At 40.9% G+C, this 19,560-nt stretch overlaps 1 pseudogene; it reads right to left on the bottom strand.

The window, feature by feature from the left end:
* The window catches only part of LOC137537150 (zinc finger protein 208-like), a 486,444-nt pseudogene that overhangs the window by 308,631 nt on the left and 158,253 nt on the right, over nt 1–19,560 (bottom strand).

Genomic DNA, 19,560 nt, shown 5'->3' with positions numbered 1-19,560 from the left:
CCAGCAATATTTTCCAGCCGGGTGGCATGAAAAAGTAGCCGGGTGGGGAAGTATGGTCACGCTGGGTGCTGCTGGGTGAGAAAGTAAAGGGCAGCACAGTGGCCTAGTACTTAGCACTCTCACCTTGCAGCGCTGGGATCCCGGGGTGAATCCCAGCCAGGTCCATATCTGCAAGGAGTTTGTATGTTCTCCCCGTGTCTGCGTGGGTTTCCTCCCACATCCCAAAAACATACGGATAAGGTAAACTGGCTTCTCCCTCAAATTGGACCTTAGACTACAATAGATACGCTACACAATACATACATAGATAAATGGCTATGGCAGGGATTAGATTGTGAACTTCTCTGAGGAACAGTTAAGGGACAAGACATTATACTCTGTACAGCGCTGCAGAAGATGTCGGCGCTATATATAATACTTAATAATAACGTATTGCCGAACGAAGAGGGGGTGGTTACACTGAGTGAGGTGGGAGAGGATTACACTGGGTTTTGGAGAGGTTGGTATCACACTGGGTGGGAAGGGGGAGGATCACACTGGGTGGGGAGAGGTTGGCATCACACTGGGTGGGGTGGGGGAGGATCACACTGGGTGGGGAGAGGTTGGCATCACACTGGGTGGGGTGGGGGAGGATCACACTGGGTGGGGAGAGGTTGGCATCACACTGGGTGGGTGGGGAGAGGTTGGCATCACGCTGGGCGGGGTGGGGGAGGATCACACTGGGTGGGGAGAAGTTGGCATCACACTGGGCGGGGTGGGGAGGATCACACTGGGTGGGGAGAGGTTGGCATCACACTGGGTGGGGAGAGATTGGCATCATGCTGGGTGCTACTGGGTGGGGAGCAGGGGGATAACTAATTTGGGGTATGAAAATTGCATTGCGAACGCTCCTAAAATACTGTATGCAGTGCATTTGGGATTTTCATACAAATCGCAACTGCAGTGTGAATGCTACCAAAGGATAGCCTTGTCGTATCGCTTTTCTGTTGATCAGCGATCAGCAAAGCTCTGGAAATTCCCTGAAAAGCACTCCAGTGTGAATGTGGCCTCAGTGCCATAGCCTCATCACCACATATATGACCAGACATCATTCACCACTCCCTGCATGTTATGTACTAAGTGCTAATTGGAGGGAATATGTATTAGATCTACAGATGTAGCAATTTTATTTGGATTTTTTACTATATAGTTACATGTATTGAAATTTATGTTATTGTGTATTATATATGGCACTAGTTCTTAGTTCATGTATTTGCTCCTCCCCGCTCCTTTTATTTCCTGATGAAGCAGGTTGTAGCCCGTTAAACGCGGTGCAAATATTTTGTGGAGTCATATGATTAAAGAAATGGTTTTTACTGGACACTTGAGTGTTGAGTCTTCTTTGGGGAGGTAAGTGTACCACTACATCCCTTCTAAGGGCCCTGACACACCAAAGTACAATTGGCAGGTCGTTTTTTTTTTTTTTTTTTAAATGCCTTCATTGACTTACCGTATCTTAAAATCGCAGAAAAATTGCTGTAATTGCGATTTTTCAAAAAAATTGCGATTGCGGCGATTTTACCACTATTTTAATGTAAGTCAATGGAGGTGTTTTTTAAAAAAACTGAACCTGCAAAACCCTTTCTGGTATGTCAAGGACATTTTTAATTGTCTTATGCTTATTTGGCACCTCTGTTATAACTGTTGATATCTTGAATCCACCCTTGGTGGAGGGATATTACCCCCTATTTCTACATCTACGGAGAGAAAAAAATCCGGAAATTTCAGTGGTTGCCTTAGCAGTAAACCACCTTTATGAGTACATTTTCATTTATATAAATTCATATTTATTATTGTTATTGTTCGCACTATTTGGGCTCTTGATTTTTTTCTTTTTGAGTACAGGTCCTTCTCAAAAAATTAGCATATTGTGATAAAGTTCATTATTTTCTGTAATGTACTGATAAACATTAGACTTTCATATATTTTAGGTTCATTACACACAACTGAAGTAGTTCAAGCCTTTTATTGTTTTAATATTGATGATTTTGGCATACAGCTCATGAAAACCCAAAATTCCTATCTCAAAAAATTAGCATATTTCATCCGACCAATAAAAGAAAAGTGTTTTTAAAACAAAAAAAGTCAACCTTCACATAATTATGTTCAGTTATGCACTCAATACTTGGTTGGGAATCCTTTTGCAGAAATGACAGCTTCAATGCGGCGTGGCATGGAGGCAATCAGCCTGTGGCACTGCTCAGGTGTTATGGAGGCCCAGGATGCTTTGATAATGGCCTTAAGCTCATCCAGAGTGTTGGGTCTTGCATCTCTCAACTTTCTCTTCACAATATCCCACAGATTCTCTATGGGGTTCAGGTCAGGAGAGTTGGCAAGCCAATTGAGCACAGTAATACCATGGTCAGTAAACCATTTGCCAGTGGTTTTGGCACTGTGAGCAGGTGCCAGGTTGTGCTGAAAAATGAAATCTTCATCTCCATAAAGCTTTTCAGCAGATGGAAGCATGAAGTGCTCCAAAATCTCCTGATAGCTAGCTGCATTGACCCTGCCTTTGACAAAACACAGTGGACCAACACCAGCAGCTGACATGGCACCCCAGACCATCACTGACTGTGGGTACTTGACACTGGATTTCAGACATTTTGGCATTTCCCTCTCCCCAGTCTTCCTCCAGACTCTGGCACCTTGATTTCCGAATGACATGTAAGAGTTGCTTTCATCCAAAAAAAGTACTTTGGACCACTGAGCAACAGTCCAGTGCTGCTTCTCTGTAGCCCAGGTCAGGCGCTTCTGCTGGTCCTTCTCCACAATCTTCCTCAGGGTCCGGTCACCTCTTCTCGTTGTGCAGCGTTTTCTGCCACACTTTTTCCTTCCCACAGACTTCCCACTGAGGTGCCTTGATACAGCACTCTGGGAACAGCCTATTCGTTCAGAAATTTCTTTCTGTGTCTTACCCTCTTCCTTGAGGGTGTCAATGATGGCCTTCTGGACAGCAGTCAGGCCGGCAGTCTTACCCATGATTGCGGTTTTGAGTAATGAACCAGGCTGGGAGTTTTTAAAAGCCTTAGGGAATCTTTTGCAGTTGTTTAGAGTTAATTAGTTGATTCAGATGATTAGGTTAATAGCTCGTTTAGAGAACCTTTTCATGATATGCACATTTTTTGAGATAGGAATTTTGGGTTTTCATGAGCTGTATGCCAAAATCATCAGTATTAAAACAATAAAAGGCTTGAACTACTTCAGTTGTGTGTAATGAATGTAAAATATATGAAAGTCTAATGTTTATCAGTACATTACAGAAAATCAACTTTATCATGATATGCTAATTTTGTGAGAAGGACCTGTATCTGTGACTGTTTCACTGTCAGATTTCCACGTCGATTGCAGCTCATCTCGTCATGTATTCTACCTAAGACAGAGCAACACATAGGGATAGCTTGCTGTCCCAATTTAAAGGACAATTGCAATGAGAGGGATATGGAGGCTGCCATATTTATTTCCTTTTAAACAATACCAGTTGCCTGGCAGCCCTGCTGGTCTATTTGGCTTGTCAGATCTGACAATATCAGAAACGTCTGATCTGCTGCATGCTTGTTCAGAGGCTAGGGCTAAAAGTATTATAGGCAGAGGATCAGCAGGACAGCCAAGTAACTGGTATTGGTTAAAACTAAATAAATATGGCAGCCTCCATATACCTCTCCTTGCAGTTTTCCTTTAAGAAAATTACCACAACTACTCCCAATGGAACTGCTATAGGGACATCCAGACCTGACATTGAGTCGGTGGATTTTAAACCTATATTTTATAAACTGGAAGCAACATTGTAGGATGAGTTCTTCAATCAGGCTGGCATCAGGATTCAGTGGAGTTATATTAAAGAGGGGAATTTGCCTGACGGTATGCGATTCAGGACCCCCACAGCATTTCCTAAAGACTTTTTTTTTTTATTAAAGAGACTGTAACAAAAATTGCATATAGTTTTCTACCATCCTACAAGTTCCAAAACCTATTCTGATGTGCTCTGGTTTACTGCAGCACTTTCTACTATCACCATCTCTGTAATAAATCAGCTTATCTTTCCCCTGTCGGACTTGTCGTCCTGTGTCTGGAAGGCTGCCAAGTTCTTCAGTGTTTTGGTTCTGCTATGCACACCCCCCTCCAGGCCCCTCTATGCACACTGCCTGTGTGTTATTTAGATTAGGGCAGCTTTTCTCTCCTCTCATCATTTACAAGCTGGATAAATTGTCCTCTGTGCTGGCTGGGCTTTCACATACTGAGGTATTAAACACAGGCAGAGCTGTTTGCAGGAAGAAAGGATCAGCCTGTCACTTCAGTGCATGAGAGCTGCAGGGGAAAAAAAACACGCAAATAATCTCTTGAGATTCAAAAGGGAAGGGTGTATACAGCCTGTTTGTGTATGGATGTATTTTCTATGTGTGGACATACTGTACATCAACCTACTTCCTGTTTTGGTGGCCATTTTGTTTGTTTATAAACAAACTTTTTAAAACTGTTTTTAACCACTTTTAATGCGGCGGGGAGCAGCGAGATTGTGACAGAGGGGAATAGGAGATGTCCCCTAACGCACTGGTATGTTTACTTTTGTGCGATTTTAACAATACAGATTCTCTAGAACAAGTGACACCCATGCTAACCTAGAAATAACACATATATAAGTAGATAAATACTAGTTCTACTTACATAACAGATGTATTGCACTGTCCACATTATGATTCCTGTGAATTACGCTGGTAAGTCTCATGATTGTTTTCTGCAATTTCAATCTGTTTGTCTCCCCCCTTTTATTCATCCTAGTCTGTCTAAACATTATACACCATTCACTCTCTTTCCCTATGAAATTTCCAGGTGTCTTATACCATGAACACAAGTGGTATCATCATCCCACTATCACCACATTGAAGCACCACTATAGTAGTAGTTGCACACCAACTTCTCCAGCACCACCTCCTACCCTCTACCACTCTCATCCTCATCATACCTTACGCTGAGTGCCTTCCTCGCTCCCCCCCCCCCAAAAAAAAACCCCCACTACAATGAAATTGATTTAACTGTTAAACACGTTCTGTCCGACCACACAGCAATATGTGCCTTTTGTCCCCAGCTGTGTGCTCCTACTTTTACTGCCTGATGAAGCGGGTGTAGCCCTGCGAAACACGTTGTACTAAACCCTAGGAGTGTACCATTAAATATTATCTTTGTTGAATTACACAGTACTCTTGTGTCTGCTTGAAGGAGGTAAGTCCACCACTGCCTCCTAAGCATTTTTAAATATTTTAAATATTACTTTTATCCTTTTGGCGCCTCTGTTCAGTTCATAATACATTATATATCCACCCTTGGTGGAGGGGGATACCCCTTTTTCTTCACGTCTACAGAGAGCGACGTCTTAGCCCTGAGTGAGGACAGGCCAATCTCCTCCCCTGCCTATACAGTGGTTGCCTGGAGGTAACCCTGGTTTGTGAGTATACCATTTTTACTCCTTCTCATTATACCATTTGCCTAGACATACTACACTATATTGGGCTCTCGGTTCTCCTTTTTTATTATAAAAAACAAAAAAGTATTTGGCTTGAGGAATGCCCTATAAACAATAGGAAAGGAAAACAATTATGCAATGAGTCAAAGTTCACCTCGGATCCCCTTTAAGCAGAACAAAGGGAACATGAGAAAAAAAACTTGATTTCCACCTCCATATTCTTCCCACTTCAGTTGTCCAATAAAGAACAACTGTAGTGAGAGATATATGGAGGCTGCCATATTTATTTCCTTTTAAACCATACGAGTTGCCTGGCAGTCCTGCTGATCTATTTGGCTGCAGTAGTGTCTGAATCACACCAGAAACAAGCATGCAGCTAGTCTTGTCAGAACTGACAATAATGTCAGAAACACCTGATCTGCTGCATGCTTGTTCAGGGTCTATGGATAAAAGTATTAGAGGCAGAGGATCAGCAGGACAGGCGGGCAACTGATATGCTTAAAAATAAATCAACATGGCACCCTCCATATCCCTTTCACTTCAGTTGTCCTTTAACCTCCCTGGCGTTCAGTTTCCCCGGGATTTATTTGCAAAAAGTTATCCAATTAATTTCCATAACTTTTTTTCCTGTAACTTGCCAAAATGTGTCAAGCAAGGGTCTAGTATACAGTGCAGGAGAGTATTGGCCTGTATGCACATCAATCACAGCATGTTTTGTATTGACGTGTATATACATCAATACTGCTAGGGAGGTTAGGGACCTTCAACATAATCAATTTTTATCCTCTTGTAAGAAATGGACTATGGGCTGGTGCACACCGAGCGGCTTTTTCAGCGTTTCTGCAGCCGCGGATCCGCTTGGTCAATGTATCTCAATGGGGTGGTACACACCAGAGCGGGAGGCGTTTTGCAGAAACGCATACTCCCGGGGTGAGGCATTGGCCTAGTGCACACCAGAGCGGTTCTGCTGCGGTTTGCGATCCACCTGCGGGTGTGGATCCGCTAGGGTAATGTATTTCAATGGGCTGGTGCACACCAGAGCGGGAGGCGTTTTGCAGAAACGAAAAATGCCTGGGTGAGGCATTTTTTGGATTTCGGATGCGTTTCTGCCTCAATGTTAAGTATAGGAAAAACGCAAACCGCTCTGAAAAACGCCTGTTCAGAGCGGTTTTGCCGGCGTTTTTGTTACAGAAGCTGTTCAGTAACAGCTTTACTGTAACAATATATGAAATGTACTGCACCAAAACCGCTACACAAAACCGCGAAACGCTACAGAAAAATAAGAAAAAGCGTTTCAAAATCTGCTAGCATTTTGCAGATCTGCTAACGGGTTTTGGTGTGCACCAGGCCTATGTGTTTCACAGTTTGCTGTGGGGCAGCCAGCCAAAGCACACAAGTAAACAATAGCCTGGATGCTGGAATCTTCTTCCACAAGCAACAGTTAAACAAAAGCCCTAGAGAACAAAGACTTCACTTGCTGCTTAACTGACCTTAGGCAGAGATAAAGTTTTTAAATCTCCTGAAAAGCATCCTTTCAGCCAATGACATTGAGCCTTCTAAAGGGAAGTGATGTTGGTGAGGGGGTGGAGTCAAGGAAGAAGATAGTCTTTTGACCATGTGCTGGGGAGGAGGGGGGAGCTTTTGTTCTCTGATCTTCTGGGGTAAGAAGTGGTCTTTCTTCTGGAATCTGCTGGTGAGGCTGTTAGCTGGAAATCATGGTTGGGTCTGCGCATTGTGGGCTGTATTTTAGGATATATTGGGAAGCTGCACTAATGATACATATTAATGTATACATTGTGGGCATTGTTTTCTTAATATTTATATAGCGCCAACATCTTCCACAGCGCTGTACAGAGTATACAGTCTTGTCACTAACTGTCCCTTTAGAGGAGCTCACAATCTAAACCCTACCAGAGTCCTATGTCTATATCGTGTAGTGTATTTATTTTTTTTATTGTAGGCTAGGGCCAATTTTTTTAGGGGGAAGCCAATTAACTTATCTGTATGTTCCTGGGATGTGGGAGGAAATTGGAGTGCCCGGAGAAAACCCACGCAGATGCGGGGCGAGCATACAAACTCCTTGCAGATGTTGACCTGGCTGGAATTCGAACCGGGAACCCAGAGCTGCAAGGCGAGAGCGCTAACCACTACACCAGCGTGTTGCCATACATCCAACTACACTCACAACCAATCATCACAAAATCACATGAACCGGGGACCCAGAGCTGCAAGGCGAGAGCGCTAACCACTACACCAGCGTGTTGCCATACATCCAACCCCACTCACAACCAATCATCACAAAATCACACACACCGCAAGATCTTGCTTGAAAAAGGTTGCTGCGATGATGACTGTCATGGAGCATCCACTGCTACTCTAATTTTTGCTGATACAAAAACATATACTGGTAAAAAATGATATTAAAAATGTGTAAAAGAAAAAAAAATCACAGTTCTTAATTCATCTAATGCAAAGCTATGCATCCATAAACTTATACATTTAGGGCTCTGTTTGCCACTATATCTTCTATAACGGTTACTCACAGTTCACCGCCCGCTTCATAAAGCTTCTTTCCCTTTTATATGGAAATATTGTCATTAGTTTTCACAACAACTTCTATTTATCCAGCAGGAAAGTTTGTAATGAGGCAAAACTGCACAGAACTACGCCGACCAGCGCGGCTGTGGCCAACTCTAAATGATTCAACTGAAGTTCCGGTCTGTTGCAGTGGTAACCAAGTCCTAGTTCGCTTATTATCAAAACTAAAGGAAAGCTACTAAACTGAACTTTAAAACTGGAGAGCGGGATCTTTCAGATACTTGACTCATTGCACTATCCAGAGAATATGTGTTTTACTGTCCAGCGGAGAAATCACCACTTCTTTTATCCTCATTATGGGGCCTAGTGCACACCAGAGCGGTTCTGCTGCGGTTTGCGATCCGCTTGCGGGTGCGGATCCGCTAGGGTAATGTATTTCAATGGGCTGGTGCACACCAGAGCGGGAGGCGTTTTGCAGAAACGCATACTCCCGGGCTGCTGCAGATTTTGGATTGCGGAGGCGTTTCTGCCTCAATGTTAAGTATAGGAAAAACGCAAACCGGTCTGAAAAATGGCACTTCAGAGCGGTTTGCCAGGCGTTTTTTGTTACAGTAGCTGTTCAGTAACAGCTTTACTGTAACAATACATGAAATCTACTACACCAAAAACGCTTCACAAAACCGCAAAATGCTAGCTGAAACGCTACAGAAAAATAACAAAAAGCGTTTCAAAATCTGCTAGCATTTTGCAGATCTGCTAGCGTTTTTTGGTGTGCACCAGGCCTGGTTACTCATGCTGAAGAGGAAGGTAGCTGGGCCAGTGGAATTTTCGAGGGAGTTATTTGCTTGTCTCAAGGCTTTTTTTTGTCTTTTTGCTTGTATGTGAGACCTCCGTCCAAAGTTACAGCATGTAATTAAAAAAAAGTGTTTATTTAAAACTAAAGGGGATGGAACTTAAGACATATTGTATTGGTTTTTTTTATTTTTTATTTTACTTTGTTTTTCCCTTTAAAATACACAGAAAATGAAATAATTACTGAAAACAAGTATCACCCGCAAAACGCCTAATTTCTGGTGAAAAAAAAAAAAACAACCAGGTATAGATCATTTAGGTGTGATAACTAGTGATAAAGTTATGGCCATGGAGTGCTGAAGTGTAAAAATGGCACTTGGGGGGAAGAGTAAAATAGCCTGTGGCATGAAGTAGTTAAGGAAGCCATACTTTTCTTTTTTTTTTCCATTTTTCTTTAGATGTTTTAAATTTAACAAATTTCTTGATTGATTGAATTATTGGAAAATCAGACCAATCCACCATACACTTGTCTGTACTTAATGAGAAAAAGGAGAAACAATCGAGAGCCCCCGATAGTGTATTATTGGAGATAAGTGGTTATAAGTGAGGTAATAAAAGTTTATACTCACAAGTATGGGTTGCCGAGATTAGGCAACCACTTGTATCACAGACGGGGAGATTATACCTGTCCCCGCTCAGGTTAAGAAGTCGCTCTCTGTGCAGAAAAAAGAGGGGTGTCCACACCCATCCACCAGGTGGATAATCACGTTATAGATAAACCAGAGGCGCCAATAGGATAAAAAATAGTGCCAATATTAAAACCATAAAATTTGTGGGTGGCAATGGTGGAGTTGCCCACCCTACAAACAACGAAGACCAATTTGTATGGTAAAACAATTTTAATCAATTTAGTACTCCTAATAACAAAACAGTTTGCAACGCGTTTCACGGGACACAAGCCCGCTTCCTCAGGCAAAAGCAATTACAAGCAGGAGCAACTGCAAAATAAAAAGACATATATACACGAAACAATCAATAAAAGGACAAACAAAAACCATAAAAAGCCAATAATACAACTCTGATCAAAAATTGATTATAAAATTGGTCATGAATAAACTGATTGTGCATGATTACGCCCACATGAAAAATTAACTGCACAAAGATGATTGTAATTTTTGTCCTAAAGACAATTATCTTGTAGTCCCTGTCAGCAATATAAAACCTTAACTTTAATTTATATGTTCATAATTATAATATACATGAAAAGCGCCTCATTAAAACTGTAATTCATCATAATTATGGCTCTCAAAAAGTGATTCATATATCTCTCTGGGCCAGAAAAATAAACTTAAATTTATAATTTATAAGTTTCCACAATTGATGATATCTATATACACGACAAGAACAATATAATGTCATCATATGTCTCTGTTTTCATTGGGTGAAATGTATATACACCCAGATATAGGGGAAAAAAAACGACATAAAGTGACATAACATTTTAGAGTTGATAGGTAAATGTAGCGCATGTTCCTTAATACACAAATATATAGGGAGAACCTGACATAAAGCTTTAGAGTTGGTAGGTCAGTATTGCACATGTCCCCTGATTAATAAATAAACTAACTAACAGACAAACAAACATCTGAACTAAACAGGAGCTCTAAAAACGTTCCCTTATGCATACTAAATGGTCTTGCGTCAGTCTATCTGGACTAAATGTACGGCTGTAGGTGTTTGAACCCTAGTGTATACAGCCCGTGGTGAGAGTAGTAGATGAGGTAATAAGCAGTGATAGAAACATAAACATAGGTTCAGCGAACTTACCCCAGCAATGGTCTGAACTGGCTTGGCACCTCTGTGCTCGCTGGGTGCCATGGCTGCTGCTATATACCCCACGCTCGATACTAGCTTGTAGTGGGCGTGGCTCAGGGTCAGCCGTGCGCGGAAGTGGACGCTAACCGTCACACCACATTTGGTTACACGTCCCCGGCGGAATTGCGTCAGATGAGGGCATGAGTTCAGTATGGCCATGTTTGCTTAGGCTAATGCTGGATCTTCAGGGGGCGGAAGTGCGTCATGTGTGGGCTAGAAGCCATAGACACCATGTTAGGTGCTGGAGGATGAGCGCCTCTGGTGCTTCCAATATATAGGGGCCGACAAAGGGCCAAGCTTTAATAAGGGGTACCTAAAGATAATAGTGCCCATCTGTATAATAAAGTAAGTAACAAAATCTTTGAGGTATTGAAAAGTAGAAGAATTACGAGAATTACGAGAACGGAGCTGTCTCATAGTAGTAAATATTGTATATTGTACCCTTGCCCCATCTAGTGGTTAAAACGCAGATTGCAGTAATTGGGACATATTGGGAGGTGTCTATAGCTTTTTTTTTATATATTTTTACAATTTACCATTTATTTTTAATTTTTATCCCAGAACAGTCGCTCTCCTCTTTCATTTTTATATAAAATTCATAGTTATATTATGTTTTAAATTCACAATCTATAATTGTATACATCACATTTCATGTGATCATTGTATTCTTCCTTATGATTAACCTTTTACTTGGTCTTATTATTATGTTTATTATCATTATTATCATCGTCATGACTATTACTTCTACTCCCAATAAGGTGGGCAATATTATCTTGTTCAGCGCTCTATCTAGAGAAATCACCATACCATACCCCTGGGTCCAGTATAACACATAGCATATTGGCTACTATGCTCCCAGTCTAATAAGCTATAGACACCTCCCAATATGTCCCAATTACTGCAATCTGCGTTTTAACCACTAGATGGGGCAAGGGTACAATATACAATATTTACTACTATGAGACAGCTCCGTTCTCGTAATTCTCGTAATTCTTCTACTTTTCAATACCTCAAAGATTTTGTTACTTACTTTATTATACAGATGGGCACTATTATCTTTAGGTACCCCTTATTAAAGCTTGGCCCTTTGTCGGCCCCTATATATTGGAAGCACCAGAGGCGCTCATCCTCCAGCACCTAACATGGCGTCTATGGCTTCTAGCCCACACATGACGCACTTCCGCCCCCTGAAGATCCAGCATTAGCCTAAGCAAACATGGCCATACTGAACTCATGCCCTCATCTGACGCAATTCCGCCGGGGACGTGTAACCAAATGTGGTGTGACGGTTAGCGTCCACTTCCGCGCACGGCTGACCCTGAGCCACGCCCACTACAAGCTAGTATCGAGCGTGGGGTATATAGCAGCAGCCATGGCACCCAGCGAGCACAGAGGTGCCAAGCCAGTTCAGACCATTGCTGGGGTAAGTTCGCTGAACCTATGTTTATGTTTCTATCACTGCTTATTACCTCATCTACTACTCTCACCACGGGCTGTATACACTAGGGTTCAAACACCTACAGCCGTACATTTAGTCCAGATAGACTGACGCAAGACCATTTAGTATGCATAAGGGAACGTTTTTAGAGCTCCTGTTTAGTTCAGATGTTTGTTTGTCTGTTAGTTAGTTTATTTATTAATCAGGGGACATGTGCAATACTGACCTACCAACTCTAAAGCTTTATGTCAGGTTCTCCCTATATATTTGTGTATTAAGGAACATGCGCTACATTTACCTATCAACTCTAAAATGTTATGTCACTTTATGTCGTTTTTTTTCCCCTATATCTGGGTGTATATACATTTCACCCAATGAAAACAGAGACATATGATGACATTATATTGTTCTTGTCGTGTATATAGATATCATCAATTGTGGAAACTTATAAATTATAAATTTAAGTTTATTTTTCTGGCCCAGAGAGATATATGAATCACTTTTTGAGAGCCATAATTATGATGAATTACAGTTTTAATGAGGCGCTTTTCATGTATATTATAATTATGAACATATAAATTAAAGTTAAGGTTTTATATTGCTGACAGGGACTACAAGATAATTGTCTTTAGGACAAAAATTACAATCATCTTTGTGCAGTTAATTTTTCATGTGGGCGTAATCATGCACAATCAGTTTATTCATGACCAATTTTATAATCAATTTTTGATCAGAGTTGTATTATTGGCTTTTTATGGTTTTTGTTTGTCCTTTTATTGATTGTTTCGTGTATATATGTCTTTTTATTTTGCAGTTGCTCCTGCTTGTAATTGCTTTTGCCTGAGGAAGCGGGCTTGTGTCCCGTGAAACGCGTTGCAAACTGTTTTGTTATTAGGAGTACTAAATTGATTAAAATTGTTTTACCATACAAATTGGTCTTCGTTGTTTGTAGGGTGGGCAACTCCACCATTGCCACCCACAAATTTTATGGTTTTAATATTGGCACTATTTTTTATCCTATTGGCGCCTCTGGTTTATCTATAACGTGATTATCCACCTGGTGGATGGGTGTGGACACCCCTCTTTTTTCTGCACAGAGAGCGACTTCTTAACCTGAGCGGGGACAGGTATAATCTCCCCGTCTGTGATACAAGTGGTTGCCTAATCTCGGCAACCCATACTTGTGAGTATAAACTTTTATTACCTCACTTATAACCACTTATCTCCAATAATACACTATCGGGGGCTCTCGATTGTTTCTCCTTTTTCTCATTACATACCTACCGAGGACAAGTCCTACGGCCAATCGATTGCAGACCCCATAGAGTTTGGATCGTCAATTGATCACATACAATATACCGGAAGAATGAACTTCATCGAACAAAGGAACACACACAGAAATGACCTTCTTGCAGTATTCAAAAAACCAAGTATACCAGATGCCCTGGGGAAATTACAGGACCCCCCATCCAAGGACATTGAGGTTCAGATTGACTTAAAACCCATATTCCAAAAATTAGAAAATGCTCTGAAGGACGAATTTTTCCATCAGGCTGATATCTCTATGCAACAGACCTATATAGAGGAGAAAATTTCTCCAGACGGCATAAGGGTTAAAACGCTCTCAGCCTTCCCAAAAGATACAGTCTTCACAGAGGATTGGTATCAATATTTAGAAACTTGCTCAGAAGGCATGATGACAAGAATCATCCATAAACGTACCTCCCTAATAGATGAGATCCAGCCTATTATAAAGGAGTGTAGGGAAACATTAGTTCCCCACACCGGAAGTGTAAAATACCAAGCACTCATGTCAAACATGATTACTAGAGTGAGGAAATTTGAACATGACACAACGGATAACAAACTTGGGAAACTAAATAGAGATAGACTGGCATATGCCGAACACAGGGAAAGGGAAAGAAAACCCAGAGGACCCTTACCACCACCGAGGCACCCAGACCCTCCCATACATCCCAAAGAACAATATACACCTAGGCCCACACCAGCTAATGGACCATACATACCGGTGGGCACCTCCTCTAATATCCCCCAGTTAATGAAACTCAACATCCCCCCACCACCTTTCCTTTATCCCAATTTCCCCCCTCCCCCTATCACTCAGATGCTCAAAAAACCAGTGGACCCAACCACCACACTCACAGTAATAAACCATATCTCTAATAAATCCCCCCAAACAACACTACCCCCAATACAGGAACCTAATACACTCGAAAATAAACAGATTCCAGTGACAAACGAGATTCCCCCTCCATCAGGATTACACAAATTCGCCTTTTCTAAAACACCAACACTACAAAACCTTCCACTCTTTAGTGGTTCGGTGGGATCACGACCCAGCCTAAATGGTCCAAAAATAAGGAAAATAAAGAAAACGGTGACTCACAACTCACTGGATAAACAAAAAACGCAGTCTATTGTGGAACTTCTGAACTCACCTAAATTTACTTTCACAAAAGGACCACCACCCCCCACTCTGTTTAGACACACAGCCAACCCACCAGTCAAAGTAGTTGGCCATTATGATATTGAATTTACTCACACCTCGGGCCCATCAGGCGATCCTTCGGAACCTAGAGCGGAGGCCATCACCAAAACAGAATCGACCTCATCGGACAATATTAATATTAACGTAGAGGCTAGCCTACCAGATCCAAACCATGATGCAGGGAATACCTTAATCACAATAACCCAAAACTCCTTCACCAATATTAATCAAGCAATAGTGGAAGAGAACCTTACACAATTTAGCACCTACAGCACTCAGGATAGCACCTCTTCATCATTCCAAGATAACATCCACAACACACCCACACAAGAGCCATCATCACCCAATCCCAACAATCTAGCACCAGAAAGCCCAAATGAACACTCAGAATCTTTTTTAGATCTTCCACCCACCCTCACCACCCACCCGCCAGACTCATTACACAAACAACTCCCCAGTCCGAAACCAATACGTATGTTCCTTCAACCCAAAAGCATGCGCAAACGCTCATACCAGGACGCAGGAAACGAGGGTCAAGGGGTAGGGGCGGAAGAAAAAAGGAACAGAACCTAGCTATATCCACGGGTAGTAGCACCAAATCCATCTTTAATTTATCCAGCTATATACTCAAAGAAAATGAGACAAAATTGCTGAGCAAGGGACTGTCTTTTTGTCCTACCAACATGGCCCAACTGAGTGAACTATATACAGATCTTAACACTTTTGTCCGAAAACTCACTTTGAAAAGACATTTTGCATTAAAGAAAATAGACAAAACCACAATGCCAATCTTGACTCAAGATAACACTACACCAACAATCACGGTAAATGAACAGGAAATACAATTGGAAAAATGTATAGTAACCTCTCTAAAAGGCCGCTCCAGGTTTTATCCCACAGCCTCCAAGGGGAATTTTATAGAAACATTTTATGCATTGGCACTGGAGGACCTACAAAAATTAAGTCAGGATAACTTAAAATTCCCCTCCAACTTGACACAATCTGAAAAAATTGCCCTCAATAACCTTAAAAACAATACAAACTTGGTCATCAAACCCGCAGATAAGGGAGGAGGAATAGTCTTACTCAATAGAGAGGACTATATCAAGGAATCTCACCGCTTACTTCAAGATCCCATCAGCTATTGTACACTGTCTTCTGATCCCACTATTGTATATCATACGGCACTGAAAACCTTCATTAACACGGCTATGATGGATGGCTTGATCACTAAAAATGAGAAGAATTTCATTATGATTGAGAACCCCACTACCCCCTTCTTTTACCAATTACCAAAAATACATAAGAATTTGCAAAACCCCCCAGGAAGACCCATAATATCCGGCATTAATTCTATCACCAGTAATTTATCAAAGTATGTTGATCAGCACCTACAGAAATATGTGCGCCAACTAGACTCCTACACAAGAGATTCTCAACACCTTATAGACCTACTTAAGGATCACGACTGGAAATCCGACTATACATGGCTGACATGTGACGTAACAGCCCTGTACACCAACATCACGCATGAGTTTGGGACTGAAGCCACACAATACTTTTTGCAGTCAGACCCAGACATGCCACAGAAACAAAAAAGCTTCTTGTTACAATGTGTTGAATTCATATTAACACATAATTATTTCTCCTTTATGGACACCATCTACCAGCAAATAGGGGGTACAGCTATGGGCAGCAGCTTTGCGCCCAGTTATGCTAACCTGGCCATGGGATTACTTGAAATCATCTATATCCATAATAACAACCCATTTCGTGATCACATTGTACTATACAAACGGTACATTGATGATCTAGTGTTCATCTGGCAGGGCGACACAACATTGATTCCGCAATTTCTCAATTACCTTAATTCAAACAGAGCCAAGCTTTCTTTCACCTCCCAGCATAGCAACATAGCTCTGGAGTTTTTGGATCTAGTCTTGTTCCATAACGAGGGGAAAATCAAAACCAAAACTTTTTTTAAACAGGTTGATTCAAATAGCTATATTCACTTTGACAGTTTCCACTACAAACCATGGACCACCAACACCCCGTATAACCAATTCAAACGCATCTATAAAAACTGTACGGACATACAAGATTATGAAACCCAATCCAAAACTCTGGTTAATAAATTTAAGGAAAGAAAATACCCGAAAAAACTCATACAAAATGCCAAATTCAAAGCTAGGTATCCCCACACATCCTCGAAAACCGACAGTAACACATCATATAATAATTCAGAAACCACACTACGATTTATCACCAAATATAATGCACAACATACAAACATAAAAAATATTTTAACCCATAGGTGGGAAATCCTGCAACAGGACCCATACTTACGAGACTGTATCCCAAAAAAACCAATAATGACATTCCGCAGAGCACCCAACCTTCGCAACCTACTGGCACCAAGCAAAATCAGGACATTTTTAAAAACACCTTCCCGACCAGTAGGGTCCTTTCCATGTAACAAGACACGTTGTTTAGCGTGTTCCTTCATAACGAATGTAGATCATCTGGTAGCAACAGTCAACGAGATCTCCTACCCCATCAAAAAACATATAGACTGTGACTCAAAAATGGTCATTTACGTGGCGACCTGTCCCTGTGATGTACAATATGTGGGACGCACCAGCCAACAACTACGGGACAGAATTGGACAACACAGGCGTAACATCCTTAAAGGCCTGGCCACGCACAGTCTATCCAGACATTTTGACCAAATTCATAGTAGAAATGTATCATTGCTTTCATTCGTAGCCCTAGAACAAATTAATCCGCTGATACCAAATGCGATCCAGACCCTAAAAAATAGGGAGATGTTCTGGATCCAAACCCTAAAAACTCTAGTGCCCTTGGGGCTGAATGAACAATTGGAGAAAACCTTTTAGAAGTACCATACAACAACACAATATACAACAACATAATAGCTAGGCGGGTTTAGTGCAACAGATAGGGACCCCTAGCTATACGTCATATTTTATACTTTATAATTTTTTATGATCATCATTGTGACTGTGTGCTATCATTGAAACAAATATACAACAAATACTCTTAGAGGCACGGATGGGTATATATATGACTAACACATAGTATCAGTATACTATGGTTGTTGGTATCTATCTTATATGGCCCGACGCTATAGGGTTTTATTTTATTTTATTTCCCTTTTCCCCCTTTTTATATATATATATAGTTTTTAAAAAATGTTTTTATATATTTTTACAATTTACCATTTATTTTTAATTTTTATCCCAGAACAGTCGCTCTCCTCTTTCATTTTTATATAAAATTCATAGTTATATTATGTTTTAAATTCACAATCTATAATTGTATACATCACATTTCATGTGATCATTGTATTCTTCCTTATGATTAACCTTTTACTTGGTCTTATTATTATGTTTATTATCATTATTATCATCGTCATGACTATTACTTCTACTCCCAATAAGGTGGGCAATATTATCTTGTTCAGCGCTCTATCTAGAGAAATCACCATACCATACCCCTGGGTCCAGTATAACACATAGCATATTGGCTACTATGCTCCCAGTCTAATAAGCTATAGACACCTCCCAATATGTCCCAATTACTGCAATCTGCGTTTTAACCACTAGATGGGGCAAGGGTACAATATACAATATTTACTACTATGAGACAGCTACGTTCTCGTAATTCTCGTAATTCTTCTACTTTTCAATACCTCAAAGATTTTGTTACTTACTTTATTATACAGATGGGCACTATTATCTTTAGGTACCCCTTATTAAAGCTTGGCCCTTTGTCGGCCCCTATATATTGGAAGCACCAGAGGCGCTCATCCTCCAGCACCTAACATGGCGTCTATGGCTTCTAGCCCACACATGACGCACTTCCGCCCCCTGAAGATCCAGCATTAGCCTAAGCAAACATGGCCATACTGAACTCATGCCCTCATCTGACGCAATTCCGCCGGGGACGTGTAACCAAATGTGGTGTGACGGTTAGCGTCCACTTCCGCGCACGGCTGACCCTGAGCCACGCCCACTACAAGCTAGTATCGAGCGTGGGGTATATAGCAGCAGCCATGGCACCCAGCGAGCACAGAGGTGCCAAGCCAGTTCAGACCATTGCTGGGGTAAGTTCGCTGAACCTATGTTTATGTTTCTATCACTGCTTATTACCTCATCTACTACTCTCACCACGGGCTGTATACACTAGGGTTCAAACACCTACAGCCGTACATTTAGTCCAGATAGACTGACGCAAGACCATTTAGTATGCATAAGGGAACGTTTTTAGAGCTCCTGTTTAGTTCAGATGTTTGTTTGTCTGTTAGTTAGTTTATTTATTAATCAGGGGACATGTGCAATACTGACCTACCAACTCTAAAGCTTTATGTCAGGTTCTCCCTATATATTTGTGTATTAAGGAACATGCGCTACATTTACCTATCAACTCTAAAATGTTATGTCACTTTATGTCGTTTTTTTTCCCCTATATCTGGGTGTATATACATTTCACCCAATGAAAACAGAGACATATGATGACATTATATTGTTCTTGTCGTGTATATAGATATCATCAATTGTGGAAACTTATAAATTATAAATTTAAGTTTATTTTTCTGGCCCAGAGAGATATATGAATCACTTTTTGAGAGCCATAATTATGATGAATTACAGTTTTAATGAGGCGCTTTTCATGTATATTATAATTATGAACATATAAATTAAAGTTAAAGTTTTATATTGCTGACAGGGACTACAAGATAATTGTCTTTAGGACAAAAATTACAATCATCTTTGTGCAGTTAATTTTTCATGTGGGCGTAATCATGCACAATCAGTTTATTCATGACCAATTTTATAATCAATTTTTGATCAGAGTTGTATTATTGGCTTTTTATGGTTTTTGTTTGTC

Source organism: Hyperolius riggenbachi, chromosome 10 (assembly GCF_040937935.1).
Source record: "Hyperolius riggenbachi isolate aHypRig1 chromosome 10, aHypRig1.pri, whole genome shotgun sequence".
In the NCBI taxonomy this organism is placed as follows: Eukaryota; Metazoa; Chordata; class Amphibia; order Anura; family Hyperoliidae; genus Hyperolius; species Hyperolius riggenbachi.
This window is presented reverse-complemented; position numbering and strand designations above follow the sequence as displayed.